Below are 15,877 nucleotides of genomic sequence, written 5' to 3' on the forward strand. Positions count from 1 at the left end.
TTGCTGTCCATGGTTAGCACTTCAGAATACCAATATAAAAATATATAAATTTGCTGTAGAACCTCACCATCTCCTTGCCCTAGTGGTTCTCCCTCAATGCCATTTGGTTACGAGGCAGAGACCAAGTATCCACTGAAACTCAGGCTCAACTTTCTTAATATCCAAAATTATAGGCAGCATTGTTAAAGAGGCCTTTCTTAATTATAGAAATATTTACCTTATTATGTTATATCAAGCATTTTTGGTTGTTTTCTTTTTCAATTCTCAATTTTCTTCCATTGCATTATATACGGAATATTCAGTAACACTAAGCCATGCCTCCCAAGTCAATACTGTTGATAAAATATTCTTCAAAACCTCCCATTGATGTTTTTCCAGATGAATTTTAGAAATATTTAATCCAAAATTATATTTGGGTTATAGATGCAGTTGTGCTCATTGTATAAGGTAAATTGGGAACACTCAACATTTTTGCAACATTTAGCCAAAGTGTCCAGGTACATGATTTGCTCTATCAATTCTACTTCTTTATTTGTCCCAATAAAATATTATAGTTCCCTTTACAAAGATCTAATACAATTCTTATTAAGTTCAGCCCTTATTATTTTAGATAATTTAGCTCAGTTATAATTGGAACCCCTTTTGTAATTTTATAGTTAATTGCTGCTGCTTTAATGGGATGATTTTATCCTTGATAGTTTTGTTTTGGCCTCTTTATTAAACTCTTAATACTTATAAGAATGTTCATAGCATCTGTATCGTAAAAATGAAAAACTGGAAACTCAAATGTACAACACAGAAAAAAATGGATAATTATAGTATATTTATGTAATGGAACATTAGAGTTAAAAAAAAAAATAGAACTAGTGACCCACTCAACCACATACTGAATGAAGATGGCTGACCAAAAGAGAATATCCTGTATGATTCTATTCACATGAAGTTCAAAAACAGGTAAAACTGTTAATTAGGATGAAGTAAGTCAAAATGTTGATTACCTGGGAAGGAAATGTTGATTGGGAAGGGACAAGAAGGAACTTCTAGGATGATGGAAATATTCTGTTTTAATTTGGATAGTGGTTACATGCGTGTGTACATATGAGCTATATATCTGTCTTACTATATGCAAATTATGCCTCATTAAAACAAACACACAACCAGAATGAACCTAATGGACACAGAATTCAGAAGAGGGTGGTACTTTCTGGGGAAGAGCATGTGGGCAACTTGTAGAGTTGTGAGAATGTATAAAATCTTGATCTGGGTGGTAAATGTGAGTGTCAGTGTCAGTTAAAATTCATCAAACTGGACACACGTTTTGTGCACTCTGTGTATACTGCATCTAAATGAAAAAACTCTTAAACCTAACAACGTATTTTTTCATTTGATTCTTGAATTTTCTTAGTATGTAATATTTTGCTTTATTTTCTCTCATTTTATTTGTCTTAAATTCAAATTACCAGAATTTTTTAAAAATACTACCTTTTGTTTCTGTTTGTAAAGGTATATACCTAGTCAATAATATTAAATGGCTTCTGATTAAAGACAGATAATTTATGATATCAAACTATTTTTCTCCAACAATGGATATTGTAACCAACTTAAAACGCAAAGAGACAACTGGGATAAATAGCACAGAGCTTAGAAGCAGTATGAAATGGACAGTCCTCTCAACAGAATATTGGGAAATGAGTTGGAAGTACAATTTATAGAAGTGAAAATATCCAATTAAAATATTTTAAAAGTTTGGGGTGCCTGGGTGGCTCAGTCGGTTAAGCATCTGACATTGGCTCAGGTCATGATCTTGTGGTTTGTGAGTTTGAGCCCCACGTAGGGCTCTGTGCTGACAGCTCAGAGCCTGGAGCTTGCTTTGCATTCTGTATCTGTAGTATGCGCGCTCGCTCTCTCTCTCTCTCTCTCTCTCTCTCTCCCTCTCTCTCCTGCTCTCCCCACCCCTGCTCACACTCTTTCTCTCTCAAAAATAAACTTAAATTTTTTCTTATTATTTAAAAAGTTTAATCTCACTGATAAATCAAGATAAATTAAAATAAGACATCATTTAATTAAATTGGTTATAGCTAAGTAGTTAATGGTCCCCTTCTGGAATCATACTGATTCACTCCTCTGTATAATTCAATTTCCTTATATATGCTGTAGAAGTAACGCAAATAACATGTAGTGGTTATAGAAGGATCAACTTTGTTAATATTTATAAAGCACTTAGTGACATATCTGGAAAAAAATCAGTGCTCAATAAATGTCAACTATTCTTATCATTATGGCTTATTTTTGGCAAAAATGAAAACTGATACTACTCTGTAATTAAAAGATAGGAAAACAGTACTGGTGAGTGTCTAAAATATTTACCTCTTCCCACAGGGCCAGCTTGTGATTATGTATCAAAATTTTAAATGCATATACCTTTAAACTCTGGAATTTCACTTCTACAGATTCATCTTTTCCTAAAAAGAAATAATTATGTAAAAAAATGTAAACAAATATATGTCCATTCAGTATTTTTATTTTCCTAAGAGCAAAGAGAAAATCAAACATCACAAAGACCATCCCTAGATCCTTCAGTGATTATTGAATATACCAACTATGTTATTGCTGGAAGGCCTCGGTCCTACCTTTAAGGCCACTCTGATCATCCTATTAAATTACAGTCATCCTCCTTCCCCACCAGCTTCCCCAATGCTTCTCATTCATATTAATTAAAATAATGATGGCTGCTCATAAAGGACCAATAGCCATAAGAAGTAAGCATCAAAACCTGAAGGGGTGAGCACAATAAAGAATAGTTCTTACACCATAGTGCTATACACTCAAGCCCCCCACCCCTGCAACCACTGCATTTATGTATTAAAATCCTCTCCCCTAATGGATGGTATTAGGAGGTAGGGTTTGGGGGAGGTGATTAGGTCATGAAGATGGAGTCCTCCTGAATGGGATTAGCATCCTCATAAGAGAGACCCCAGATTGCTCTTCAGCCTCCTCCTACATTGAAAGGACACAGTGAGAAAACAGCCATCTATGAACCACGAAGCAGGCTCTTATCAGACATAAAATCTGCTGGCTTCTTGATTTTAGACTTCCCAGACTCCAAAATAGTGAGAAAAAAATTTCAGTTTATTTCTATTTATATTTTGAGAGAAAGAGAGAAAGAGCAAGAGAGCACATGTGAGCTGGGGAGGGGCAGAGAGAAATGGAGAGAGAATCCCAAGCAGGCTCCATGCTCAGCGTGGAGCCCAACACGGGGCTCAATCTCACAAATGTGAGATCTTGACCATGAGATCGTGACCTGAGCCGAAATCAAGAGTCAGTTGTTCATTTCTATTTATTAGCCACCTAGCTTATGGTATTTTTGTCATAGCAGCTTGAACATAGAAATTAGTACCAAGAATTGGGTGCTGCTGTAACAAATACCTAAAAATATGGAGGCAGCTCTGGGATATGTCATCCTGAAAATAAAGGGCCATAATGAGAGAAAAACAAGTTTAGTAGAGATCAAAGAATTGCAATTTGGGGAACAGAGATTCAGGTAAATACTCCAATAGTCTTCCCGCTTACAGCATGAAAGTAAATGGGATTTATGAGGAAAAGGATGGGAGACAATTCCATTGCTTGGATAAGAGAAAGAAAAAAATGGTCAACTGACAGATTCACTTTTTTGTTGCACATTGATGACTACCGCATTGGTGTTAACTAATGAAACAATTTCTGCTATGCATTAATTAACTCTCTGGTTTTCAGAAAGTCCACAACCCACAGTATCATGATCAGGGTGCCCATTGCCCTGTTGACTTTTAGGAACATTTGCTTGTAAAACAATTGCTGTTTTACCCATTCCAAAAGTTCTGGCCCAGTTCAAACAAGGGCAGGCAAGGCAATTTCTCTGCAATGGCTTAAATCTATTTTCCAATGGCTCTAGCCATGTCAATTTTTCACAGACTGATGGTGGGTAGAGGCTGGAAGAGTTTTGAACGGCATGCCAGAAAAAGCTTACATTGTTATGAATGGACTGTTAAGGGACCATCTGATAAAAGCTTAGAAAGAGGCGAGCTACAGAGAAAGCTTCAAGCTTCTTAGAGAATACCTAAGTAATCCTGAACAAAATGTAGGAATACAGAAGATAAAAAGTCATTCTGATGAGACTGCAGATGGAAATGTAGAGCATTTTACAGAATAGTGGTGGAAAAGGCAGCCCTTGTCATAAAATGGCAAGTAACGGCTAAATTATGTTCATGCACTGTTTTGTGGAAACTAGTATTTGTGGGTGATGGAATTGGATATTTGGCTGAGGAAATCTTTAAGCAAAGTATTGGAGGAGCAGCCTAGCTACTTCCAACTGCTTAAAATAAAATTTGAGAAGAAAGAAAGAACTTAAAGATAGAATCGTTAAGCAAAAAGGAACCAGAATTTAAGATTTGGAAAATTCTCAGCCTTTACTACAAAGAATGAAAAAGCCTATTCAGGAGAGATCACTAAAGGTGCAGCCAAAGGACTATTTGATAAGGAGATTACTCAGCCATCTCAACAGAAGCCAAGAGCAGTGGAAGAATGGTCCTAAAAGCAACTCAGAGATCTTCACGGCGGCCATTCCATCGTGGGCCCAGAGTGCAAGGGTCAGGTTGACAATGGATTAAAAGGAGGAACACCTGCAGGCCCAGTGTACTGCCCAGAACCACCTGACCTTAAGGGACCCACTCCCTGCATTCTAGTGTGGCTTCTATGGGGTCCAGTGCATGTGAGTCATGGTGGCTCTACCTCCAGAAGGTGCAGGCAGCAAGTCTGGCTGTAAAAGGCACAGTGCTAACTCCACCAGCACCAAGAGCACACTAGGGGGGCATTAATGCTTCCACCTCAATTTATTTCAAAAGATTGGGTCACCTGCTAGAGCAGGTGTATGCCTAGGTGTAGCCTAGTTTTTTAATGCATGCATTTTAAGATACCAATCTTCCTCTAAGAATAGTTTTAGATCTATTCCTCCTGTTTTGATATATTTGTGCTTTCCATGTTAATCTAATCAATTTTAAATATTCCCTAATTTCTACTTTTTCTTATTTCACCTGTTAATAATCTGGAACTATGTTCTATAGCTTCTAAATGTATGACAACCTTAGCCATTGATTTTTATTTTATTGCTTTTATGTAATCAACTTTGAAAATATTTAATTTGTACTCAATAAAAGGGGGGTACTTGTTTTTGAATGCCGGGTTTGGAGAAATGACTCAGAAAATTCCACATGTGCCTCTGCTGGGACCCTATAGGTTTAGCAAACTCGGGGACAATTTTTATGTCAATTCTTCCTCCCAGTAGTGTGGAAATTTGACCCATCCCTTCCCAATACACACACATATAGTACATTGTTCATGTTCTAACATTTGTAGGTATCTGTTCTAAGTTATGGCCCCTTGCAGAGTGCTTATTTGCCTGAGTTCCTCATAGTAGGCTTTTTGTGTCCCCTTTCACTAATCAGTAGACACATCCAGGTTTCTGCCTTTAAGAAAGGAACTTGGTTCCAGCCCTGCCTGTACAGAGAGTGGTTTTTATGAGGCATCTTATCTCTGTGCACAGCTAAACTTCATTCTGATTATTATTACAGATTTGAATTTCCTTTTCATGTAGCATTATTTCCTTTTCTTACTGTCAAGCTCAGAAAGATTTTGTTTTTTCAATCATTTGTATGTATTTAGAGGGAAGTTGGGTTTTATGGATCTTCTGTCTCCCCATCGAGAAACAGTGAATTCTGGGTAGGCTATCTGATACGAAGATCTAGCATACATTGAGTGTTCTATAGCCACAGAGTCACGGAGAATAAGAAGCACAAAAGCTAACATCTGCTAAGCTATTGTTGAGGATTCTGGGCCTCAAGTCCTGCTTCTGTGTTGGGTCAAGGTAGTATGGTATAGTGATTAAGATTGCAGACTCGGGAGCCAGACTGCCTTCCTTCAAATCTCAGTCCCTTGATTAACATATGACCTTGGGCTGATTACTTAGCCTCTTCCTTTCACAAAAGCAGTTTATAAGTATAAGGTAATTATAACAATGCTCAGCCACAGTAAACACTGACGACCCGGCTATTATTCTGTGTCAACGTATATGATTGCTATGTTTTTTAATCTTTGTTACATTACTCCTATGAATGATGTATTATTATGGTCCCTTAACACATTTCCTGGCACACAGCAGGCTCCCAATAAATGTGTTATTTAAAAGATAAAAGAACTCTCAGTATTTAAATACAGAAACAAAAATTTACTGTGTGCAGATAATCAAGCCTGTGTCACATAGGTAAGTTAGCAGTAGAGTGGAATTTTGATTGGTGTCTTTTTTACCATTAATCATAAGCCTTTCATCAGCACATGGAAACCTCACTCTAACCAGCTGTACCACCACAGAAAAGGAAGGTTGCTCAGCTATCAACATCTAACATTTCCCTCCACCCTCCCTACCCTTTTCCACTTATTCTTTTTTTTCCACTCCTCGTTCCTGGGAAGTAAAAGACATTCATTATCTTTCATTATCTTCCTTCTATCTCTGGACTTCTAAAATCGCCCTACTCTCTTGTTTTATACCAGTGCCTTTGCTAATGTAACTTCATCAGGTGATGTTTTATTCTTCTCTCTTCCCTAGATCAATAGTCTCTGTCCCCCTCACTTGATAATTTTACCAGCTTTCACTTTCAAGTCTCTTAAAGCCCTGGGGGGGGGGGGGGGGGAGAAAGCCATTTGAACCTCTTCCTTTTATAATGTTTTGTTCTCCTCCACAGCAGAGCAGTTTCTTTTACTGTGGTGGCAATTTTGTCCTTTCTGATACCCTTTCTACCAACATTTCACCATCTGCAGAGGCTACTACAGCCCTTGGCCAGGTTCTAGGATGTTAAGAAAATTGAAAGATTCTATTAGGTGGCCAGGTTGGTGACTATCTAATATGAACAGTGCCAGTAACCTCTGAGATTTCTACTGCAAAAACTTCCCGGTCTTTTATTATTAGGAAAGTTCTGTCTTTCTCTGGATCCCCTTCTGGTTGTTTTGATAAATATGAAAGGTGTGCCAATCCCAAAATGCCCTGACAGGGGAAAGATAGGAGACTCCTTTGTATACTATAACAAAAGGAAGAATCACAAGGTGAGAGAACAAATACATAACCAATGCCCTATGTGATCAAGTCTAGCATGGCAGGTGCTATCCCTACCTATTACAGGATAGTGCAACTTTTTCTGTCTGTCTGGTCTTTATAATTCCTTAGCCTGTGAAATCAAATCATAGATGCTAATAATCTCCCTCTCCTAGACAGAGAAAGGAAAATTTCATCATCAGAAAGGAAAACCTAATGGCCAGGCATTGTGTGTCTAGTATTGTGACCCCTGGTGCATGTGTCTTCTGTTGAAACAATCGTCCTAAGAGGTGTGTGTGAGGTCCCCATTTTATGCATGAGCCTCACCAACATGAAATCATTTGCCTTTTAATACCAGGATAGAATTAAAAGGTCAAGTTTTCACTGGATTTGAAGCATATTCTCTCCCATTCGCACCCTGGAACAGAAAATCAGGGGTGTAACTACATTAGAAGCCCTTTGTCTGAGGAGCTCCCTTTGATTGGAGACCCAGGCTTGAAAGCCACCCCCCCCCCCCCCCCCCCAGGCAAACATCAACACAGATTAGAGTGAAGTAACCAGCTTTTCCGCTGCCTGAGGAAGCCTTGCTTTACCCTGGGATCAGCCTTTGCTGACCCTAGAGAAACTCTCTGCCAGGTCTCAGGACAGCAACTAACCTTCCCCTCGGACCTCATCTCTGCCTGTGCCACAGGGCTTGCCATGAAGCATCACTGCCCACACCACCGTTTTGGACCAGGGGAAAATGAGAAGTGATGGTACTCTGTAGCACAGGGTTATGTTTCCGGAAGCACTTCCCCTTCTCACCCACCCACGAGAGCAGCATTCAAACAGGGGCAGCCACTAATATGTAATATGAGCAAGGATTCACGTGAAGTTTTTTAAGCCACAAAGATTTGTTCAGGCTTATTTTTGTCACAATAGTGAATCTCAATACTGTATTTGCACCACGCTAGTCACACCGGCCTTCTCGCTACCCTTTAAACATACTGATCCATGCTGCCTGAGAAGCCATTCCCTTTGGTCTACACATAGTTTTTAATTTTCATTATTCAAAACTTTTGGCAACTAATTCCTTTCTCACGGGTGAATTCACAGACTATCAAGGTCGCTAGATTCATCTCCCCCTCTCTAGCCTCTTATCGTTTTCTAGTCATATTTGATGCCCCTCGAAATTTTATTATGTATGCATTTATTAACTTGCTTATTGTCTGTCTTCTGCTCCAGACTGTAGCTTCAGGAGGACAAGTGTAGTGATTAAGACTCATGAGCCCAATCACCTGGGTTATAATTCTGGCACCAACACTGGCTAGCTGCCTGACCCTGGGTTATTCAATTTATTGGACATGTTCACCCTTATTTGTAAAGTTGGGATAAGAATTTAGCATATAACTCATAGGGCTACAGTTAGGATTGAGTGGGAGAAAATGTAAAGCACTGACCATGGTGCCTTGCACACACTAAGCACTCAACGAAGTCTGGTATTATCATTAGTATTGCACACCACTGCATTCCAGACCCAAAAACACCTCGACTAAGGCAGTGGCTTGATAAGTTTTATAAATGGGTAGATGAATGACTGCCATGAAGATTTAGCAAATCCTTCTGATAAAAACTAACCTACTCCAGAGTTGAGTTGAGAACTGAGGGCTGTCAATGGAAGTCAAGGAACAATGTAAAAGAAAAGGCTTAGCTTCATTCCGGGAATTTACTAATGATGATCATAATATTAATAACAGATATCCGTACTACCCTTTAGCAGTTAATGGTTATTAGCTACCTACATGACTACACAATTGGAAGACAACTATCCTTATTTTACTTCACGTTTCTTCCACTACATTATTTGTCAGAGTGCTTACTAAATAATTTCTACATCCTTGTCTTCTCCTAGTCCTAATTCCTATGATGGAAGTTGGTGATCTGCTCTCCTCTTGAACAGGTGTAGCCAAGAGTTCCTTCTGCTATCAGCTTCAGATTTAATACACATTGGGCTTCAACTCCATGGCAATCATGATGCTGGGCTGAGGGTGTGGGGAAAAACAACAGAGGAATTAGCTATGAACCTGGCATGTAAGGAGTAGAACAATATATGTAACTACAATTCCTAAAAGGAAAGCAGATAGAATGTGCTCTATTACTTTCTGTTCTAATCATCACAACCATCTGTGCTTTACAGACGGACAAAGCCACAGAGTTTCAGGAATTTGCCCAAAATCATGATGCTAAGGAAACCAAGGGGCCAGGATTCAAATGACAGATGAGCCTGGGTGTTCTCCACAGTCCCTCTGCTATAATGTGTGATAAACACCCTGTTTTTATTTGCTTTTCTCTTAATTGGTGAAGCCAATAGTAAGGGCAAAGCTGGCCAAGGATGTACACAGTGAGGAGCATATAACAAATGCATCTATAGCCAACCATTTCCCCCAGAGGTATAGATCACTGCATAAGACACATCTACAGCAACCACAGGATCAGCTGATGCCCTGATCTTCTCAGTAACCCCAAATTTGGGGGTTTTCTTACTTGATATCGCAACTGATCAGCCAGGTGTGGCCTGGGCATCCCTTATTAGGGGTGCAGATCATGTATTCCAAGTGCAATAGTATCTGCATACCCTTACTCAACACCTGCTTCTCCAGCTCCTCCCTCCTTGTTGTTCCCAAGATGTGGTTTGTCAGAAACACAGCATGGACTCAGGGCTATAAATCACAGCTAACTTGGTAGAATTAGGTCCCCTCCAAAGGTGGATACATGGCAGGCACCCCTCTGCTTAGCAGAGAGACCACGTGAGAGTCATAGTGCTTCAGCATATAAATCAGCACCAGGCATGCGACAGCATCCTGACAGCAGGACAATTATTGTCCTGAAAATAAGAAATGCAAATTTCTCTTCCCTCATTGCAAAGGCAACCACCAGACTTATTCTATGATGTTGATCAATGACTTTAATCTATGCCTGCCCACAGTTTATAAAATCCATGTACCACCTGTCACCTTTCTTCCTCTCGGCCCAGGATCAAGGCAGTATTTGATTTCCCTCGGTGTCATGTGAGTCATTTGGACTACCTTGAAAAGGTGGCTATTAAAATAGGAAGTTTTAGAGAGCAATATTTAATAGCTATTTTATTTGTAAACTGAACCCTGGAGGCTTCAACACTTAGGAGCTGTGTGACCTTGACAAGTTAGTTGGCCTCTCTGAGCCAATTTCTCAAAGGACAGATATAGACAAAAATACCTACAGTAGAGGCTGGCTCTGAGGGTAAATTAGGAGAAATTCATATCTTGTATTTACTAGATTTTATTTAGTATTACTAGGCTGGAGAACTAGGTAATGGTTAGGTAAAAAGACATGTAAAAGGTAGCCCAAACTAATGGATTAATCGAGGTACAAGAAAAATAGGAATGGTTGCTTTCCTATTTATTTTTCACATGGCAATTGACACAAGATCTTGCTAAATAAAAGATGGATGATAATCACCAGAGGAAAAGGAGGCCAGCATGGATTGAATATCTGCTGTGTTTAAGTCACTGTGCAAGACCCTCACCACATGTAAATTACATATATTATTCTGTATTCTTCTTCAATCCCAAAATAGTGTCCGGAACCCCCCCGTGGAGGGGTTGTTTTAATAGCATCATTAGTCAGGGTACAAAAAGATGTATTCTAATTTGTAAATTATATGGGATTTACACCTAAGATTCTGATTTCTGATGCAGTAATTCTGGGTATTGGAGGAAGACATATGGTTGAAGAAATTCACACGAGATCCTATGTGGAATCCAGATGCATCTGACACTTAAGACTAATCAGAGGTCAAGAGACCATAAAATGTGCAAACACATCAGGAGAAGATGACTTACATAAACCTCTCTGAATGGGAGCACAACTGCAATTGTTGTTTCACCACCTCATCTTCCCAGATAACTCCACAGTCACTTGTTAAGGAACACAGGTTATGAGGATGACAAAAGGACCCTGAACTCTGCTGTTCCAGGAGCCTTCCACTCTCTCTCCATGGACATCATCAAGTCAACATAATTTCTGAAAACCAGAATGGTGTATCTTTCTGACATTAGCCCCAAAACCCAAGCAGCCACAGCAACAAGGAAATCCTTGCAGGGCCTGAATTTCAGCTGCAACTCATTCCAAGGAAGCGCATGTGTGTGTATGAGGCCTCACACAGCTATTAAGACCAGAAATGTTCTGGTTCTGCTGGGTGACTGATGGACTAGTTGATCACAAAGATAAGGGAGTATGTGGAGAGGTCTGATCAAAGCCTTGGAGTCTTATGAAAGAGCCTTGTCAAAAGAATGTTCATCTAAAGTGACGCCTGGGTGGCTCAGTCGGTTTGGCATCTGACTGCGGCTCAGGTCATGATCTCGTGGTTCGTGGGTTCGAGCCCCACGTCGGGCTCCGTGCTGACAGCTCGGAGCTTGGAGCCTGCTTCGGATTCTGTGTCTCCCTCTCTCTCTCTGCCCCACCCCCGCTCATGCTCTCTGTCTCTCAAAGATAAATAAACATAAAAAAAAAAAGTTCATCTATGAATACTTCTTCCATAGGCAACTGTCTGGTCATGGCAATCAGAGCAATAAATTGTAGGGGTATACATGGGAAGGGAGTAGGAATGAGAATAAGGGGCTTTCCTTGAATCTGAGATAAGAAAGTAATGTAACTGTTAGGAACTGAATGTCTGTGTCCCACCCTCCTCTCCCAACAAAGTCATATGTTGAAGCCCTAGCTCCCAGCATGATGGTATTTGGAAATGGGGCCTTTACAAGTCATTAGGGTTAGATGATGCCGGAGGTAGGGTACCCATGATGGGATTACTCCCTTCTGAGAAGAGACACAAAGAAGAGGTCATGTGAGCACACAAGATGGAAGCTACCTCCAATCCAAGACCAGAGGCCTCAGAATGAAACCTGTCTTGCCAGTTCCCTGATCTTGAACTTTCTAACCTCCATGACAGCAAGAAATAAATTTCTGTTATTTCAGCACTTGGTTTATAGTATTTTGTTAAGGCAGCCCAAGCTAGACAGTGATCACTAGTGCTACATTTACAATCTTTGTTCTAAGTTATTGCCCTTGAAAAACTAAATTTACGTTTCAGTTGACAATGGCATAGAGCAGGTTAATGGAGAATGCAGTGAGCACTTAGCCAAATGATCAGATATGTCAAAAGACAGGTGTGTCACTTCAAAGATTTAATCCGAGAAATAGTCTTGGCAGGAGGTCTGAGAGATGTGATGCAGTGGGAGTTGAGGACAGCTCCGATTGTGACAATCACCAGTGGTTCTGCCCACACAGAATCCCTGCTCACCAATCCCTCACTCCTGACTTCAGTGGGTTGGCCTGGAAATATCAGTCATGCTGCTTGGTAGCTAGTTCCATGAACAGGTGTGGAGGGAGTTCTTAGAGAAAGGCTAGGAAAACAGGGTCAGAACTTACTCAGGCACCCAAACTGGAAATTATAGGTGTTTTCTTCCAGACATGCATTCAGCCACTACCATCAGTTGTTTCTTCTACAAAAAAGCTCTCGAATTCTTTATCTTGTCTCCCTTTTCATTACATTCAGTGAGAGGCAATATCTTATTGTCTTTGAGTGTGAAATTATTTCAGTAATTCCTGCCTGCATAGCCATGCCTCTTGCTCCTCCTGAAAACCACCCTCTTACGTACACTTTTCCTCCAACACCAATAACAAGCTTGGTTCACAGATCACCCGATGAACAGATGATGGCTCCCTACCACCTGAAAATGCTCTTGGCTCCAGCTCCAACTCCAGCCATTTCCCTCTCTAACCCCTGCGCAAGCTCCATCATTATACTACCCACATTTCCCCGAACAAGTCTTCGACATCCTCACCTGCAGGAATGGCCTTCTTAAACTTGTCCCTGTCCCCAGTGCCCTCACCCCATCGTTTATCATCAGAAAGTAATTACTTCTTCCGACAGGCAGAATAATGGCTCCCCAGAGATGTCCACATCCCATTCCTGTGACCCTGTGAATGTGTCGTTACATGGTGAGGGAGAATTAAAGTTGCAGAAGGAGGCAAACTGAGCATTTATCATTATTATTCCCACTTTATAGACGAAGAGAGGCTCAGAGAAATCTAGAGATTAATTCACGATCCTTCACTTCATGAGAGATTGACAGATTTGAACCCCATCATTTTCCCTAACATGCACTCCCATTCCATTCTACCATGTTGCTATATAAGGAGTTTGTTAGACATTTAAACAACATTGCCTCACAAAGGCGGTAAACCCTATAAAGCTGAACAGCAGGGCAGATGCTGTTTGCTGGAGGCTAAGCCAGATCTGGCTACAAACGCCAAATTGCTGTCTCAGCACTGAAGCTGATGCACAGTCTGCTTGCTCACTCCAGGCACTAGAAACAATGAGGAGGACCTTCCATATGGCACAAAATTCCCCAAAGCTCTAGGAGGCACAGCCGTGTGATCCCACTGAACTTGCTTTAATACTTAAGCCAGATACAGCTAGGGCTAAGGGTCTAGCTTTGGGCAGGATGCACTGAGAGACTGCGTGCAGAGTTTACCTGAGGTCTAGGTCCAGGGATTGCCTTCCTGGCAAATGCATTCCTCAGTTAAGCAAACACAGTAAGTATACATATTGCAGTTTTGATATTTTATTAATGACTGAGATTGCATGAGGTATTGAAGGATATCCATGAGCATATGCATAGTCATGCCATGAAAGCATTTTGGGCTTACTTGCATCTTGGTACTGCAGGGGCACAGTTGGTATTTGGCAGCTTAAAGCAAGTAAAATGAAATCTTTCCATTTTACAATTATATAAAGCTAAGTCATGGATTAGGGAGGTAGCTCTAAAGTACCTCATCTATTACTTTTATTTATTTTTAATGCCTTTAATGTTTTGTTTTGTGGTTTTTTTTTTTTTTTGAGAGAGCGTGCACAGATGTGCACACGAGTTGGGGAGGGGCACAGGAGAGGAAGACAGAGGATCTGAAGCAGGCTCTCGGAGCCAAAAGCCTGATGTGGGGCTTGAACCCACAAACCATGAGATCATGACCTGCACTGAAGCCGGATGCTTAACCAATTGAGCCACCCAGGTGCCCCTATTACTTGTGTTTTTGTAAGGTGAGGAGACTGAGGCGTCTGGGGCATTGATGGAATTTGTTTGTGGTCACAAAGCTAATGCATGCAAGGGCCTGGATCTCCTCCATGATTGGTGGCCTTGGGTTTCCATACTCTTTTGTTTTGAGGCAAAGTCACGCATTTATAAGATCTGACTTCTTTCTCTTCTTTTTCTCCTTTCCTTTTGCCTCCTTTCAGAAAGAATAGGGATATTCTTCACATTGTGTGTTCAAGATGAAAGAGTGTTTGTCTGTTTTCAATGCTTGTGAAATGGAAACTCAGGGAGAAGTTTCTAGACCAAGTTTATGCAGTGATCCAGTTACACCACAGGATCGAAACTCAGCTTCCTTCACTGTCAATCTCATGGTGTGTTATTTTTGAAACCATATTACATTTCTTCCCATTGTAGTTAACACTTGTGACGCATGACTTCCGTCCTACTATTGATAATATGACAGCAATTTTCTTTCTTTAGTACCTACACAAACTTAAAGTTTTAGTTTTTTTCTCTAAACTTGCTAACATTTTAAACAAAGGGTTCACACAAATTTACTCAGTGGGACATTATGGCAACTAATTTCAGCATCTACCAAAGGTGTCTACAAGGCAGAGCTCTTGTTGTGATGTCTCATAAAACAAATACTATCTTAATTAGAAAAGCATAAAAGTACATTTGCAACAACTATTGACATATTCAGGAACAGGTATCACTTCATTAGCACATACATCTCAATTTATATATCCTTGAAAATCTCATTTATTGAGTTCCTTCATGTCTTTATTTCAAGGATTACCAATCACCACCTTGATTAGCTTAGATCCCCCAAAATATCTTTTAAGGAAGAACAATCAGTTTGAAGTTCTTCTGATGTAACAGGTCAAGCAAATCTTAATTCAGTCCTACTGTGTGTATCCAAACTAGGTTTTCCTGACCTCATCTCTTTCACAGTCACCCACTGTGGGACTCCAGAAATGCCTGGGAAGGTTAGTAGGGTAGGTTAGCTGATTTTCTGTTTGCTTGAGGGGTAATGGATCTTGTGGAGTGTTAAAGAGCAAACGAGTTTACGCTAATGGCTGCCAAGGTTGAAGACTGCTGCACTAGAACCTGGTATTTATGCTACTTGCCTGCTCACACTCCTTCTAGAAGAATCTGCCTGTCCTTCAGTCATAATACGTCCTCTATATGACCCATGATCTCCACTCTTTACAGCTATGTGAACCAAAGATGAGCACTTCATTCAAGGGCAGTAATATAATAGGCTGGACAGTGATTCATGATTTGACATGAAAAAGTGAATGTGGTCAATTATAGTCTTCTTCCAGGAAGGTGAAATAAGTAATGATGAAATAGTTCATGGTTAGGGAGACCTATAACAGAAAGATGAAAAAGCAAGACTGATGCCTTGCCCTGCTTCCATATGAATAAGATACATTATTTAGTGTACCCATGTATATCACACGTATAAAAACTTTGCATTAAGAGAAAAACTGCAAAATACAATACCTATATCTACCTCTATTCCCCAAAATAAATACTGCCTTGAGCCCCGTCCTCTATATTTCTGATCCCCTAATGAAAACAACTTTGTCTCAGACTTTCACAATAGTGATATCCATGGACATGTACCAACTCTTGCTATACA

This window comes from Acinonyx jubatus, chromosome D2 (assembly GCF_027475565.1).
Source record: "Acinonyx jubatus isolate Ajub_Pintada_27869175 chromosome D2, VMU_Ajub_asm_v1.0, whole genome shotgun sequence".
Lineage (NCBI taxonomy): Eukaryota > Metazoa > Chordata > Mammalia > Carnivora > Felidae > Acinonyx > Acinonyx jubatus.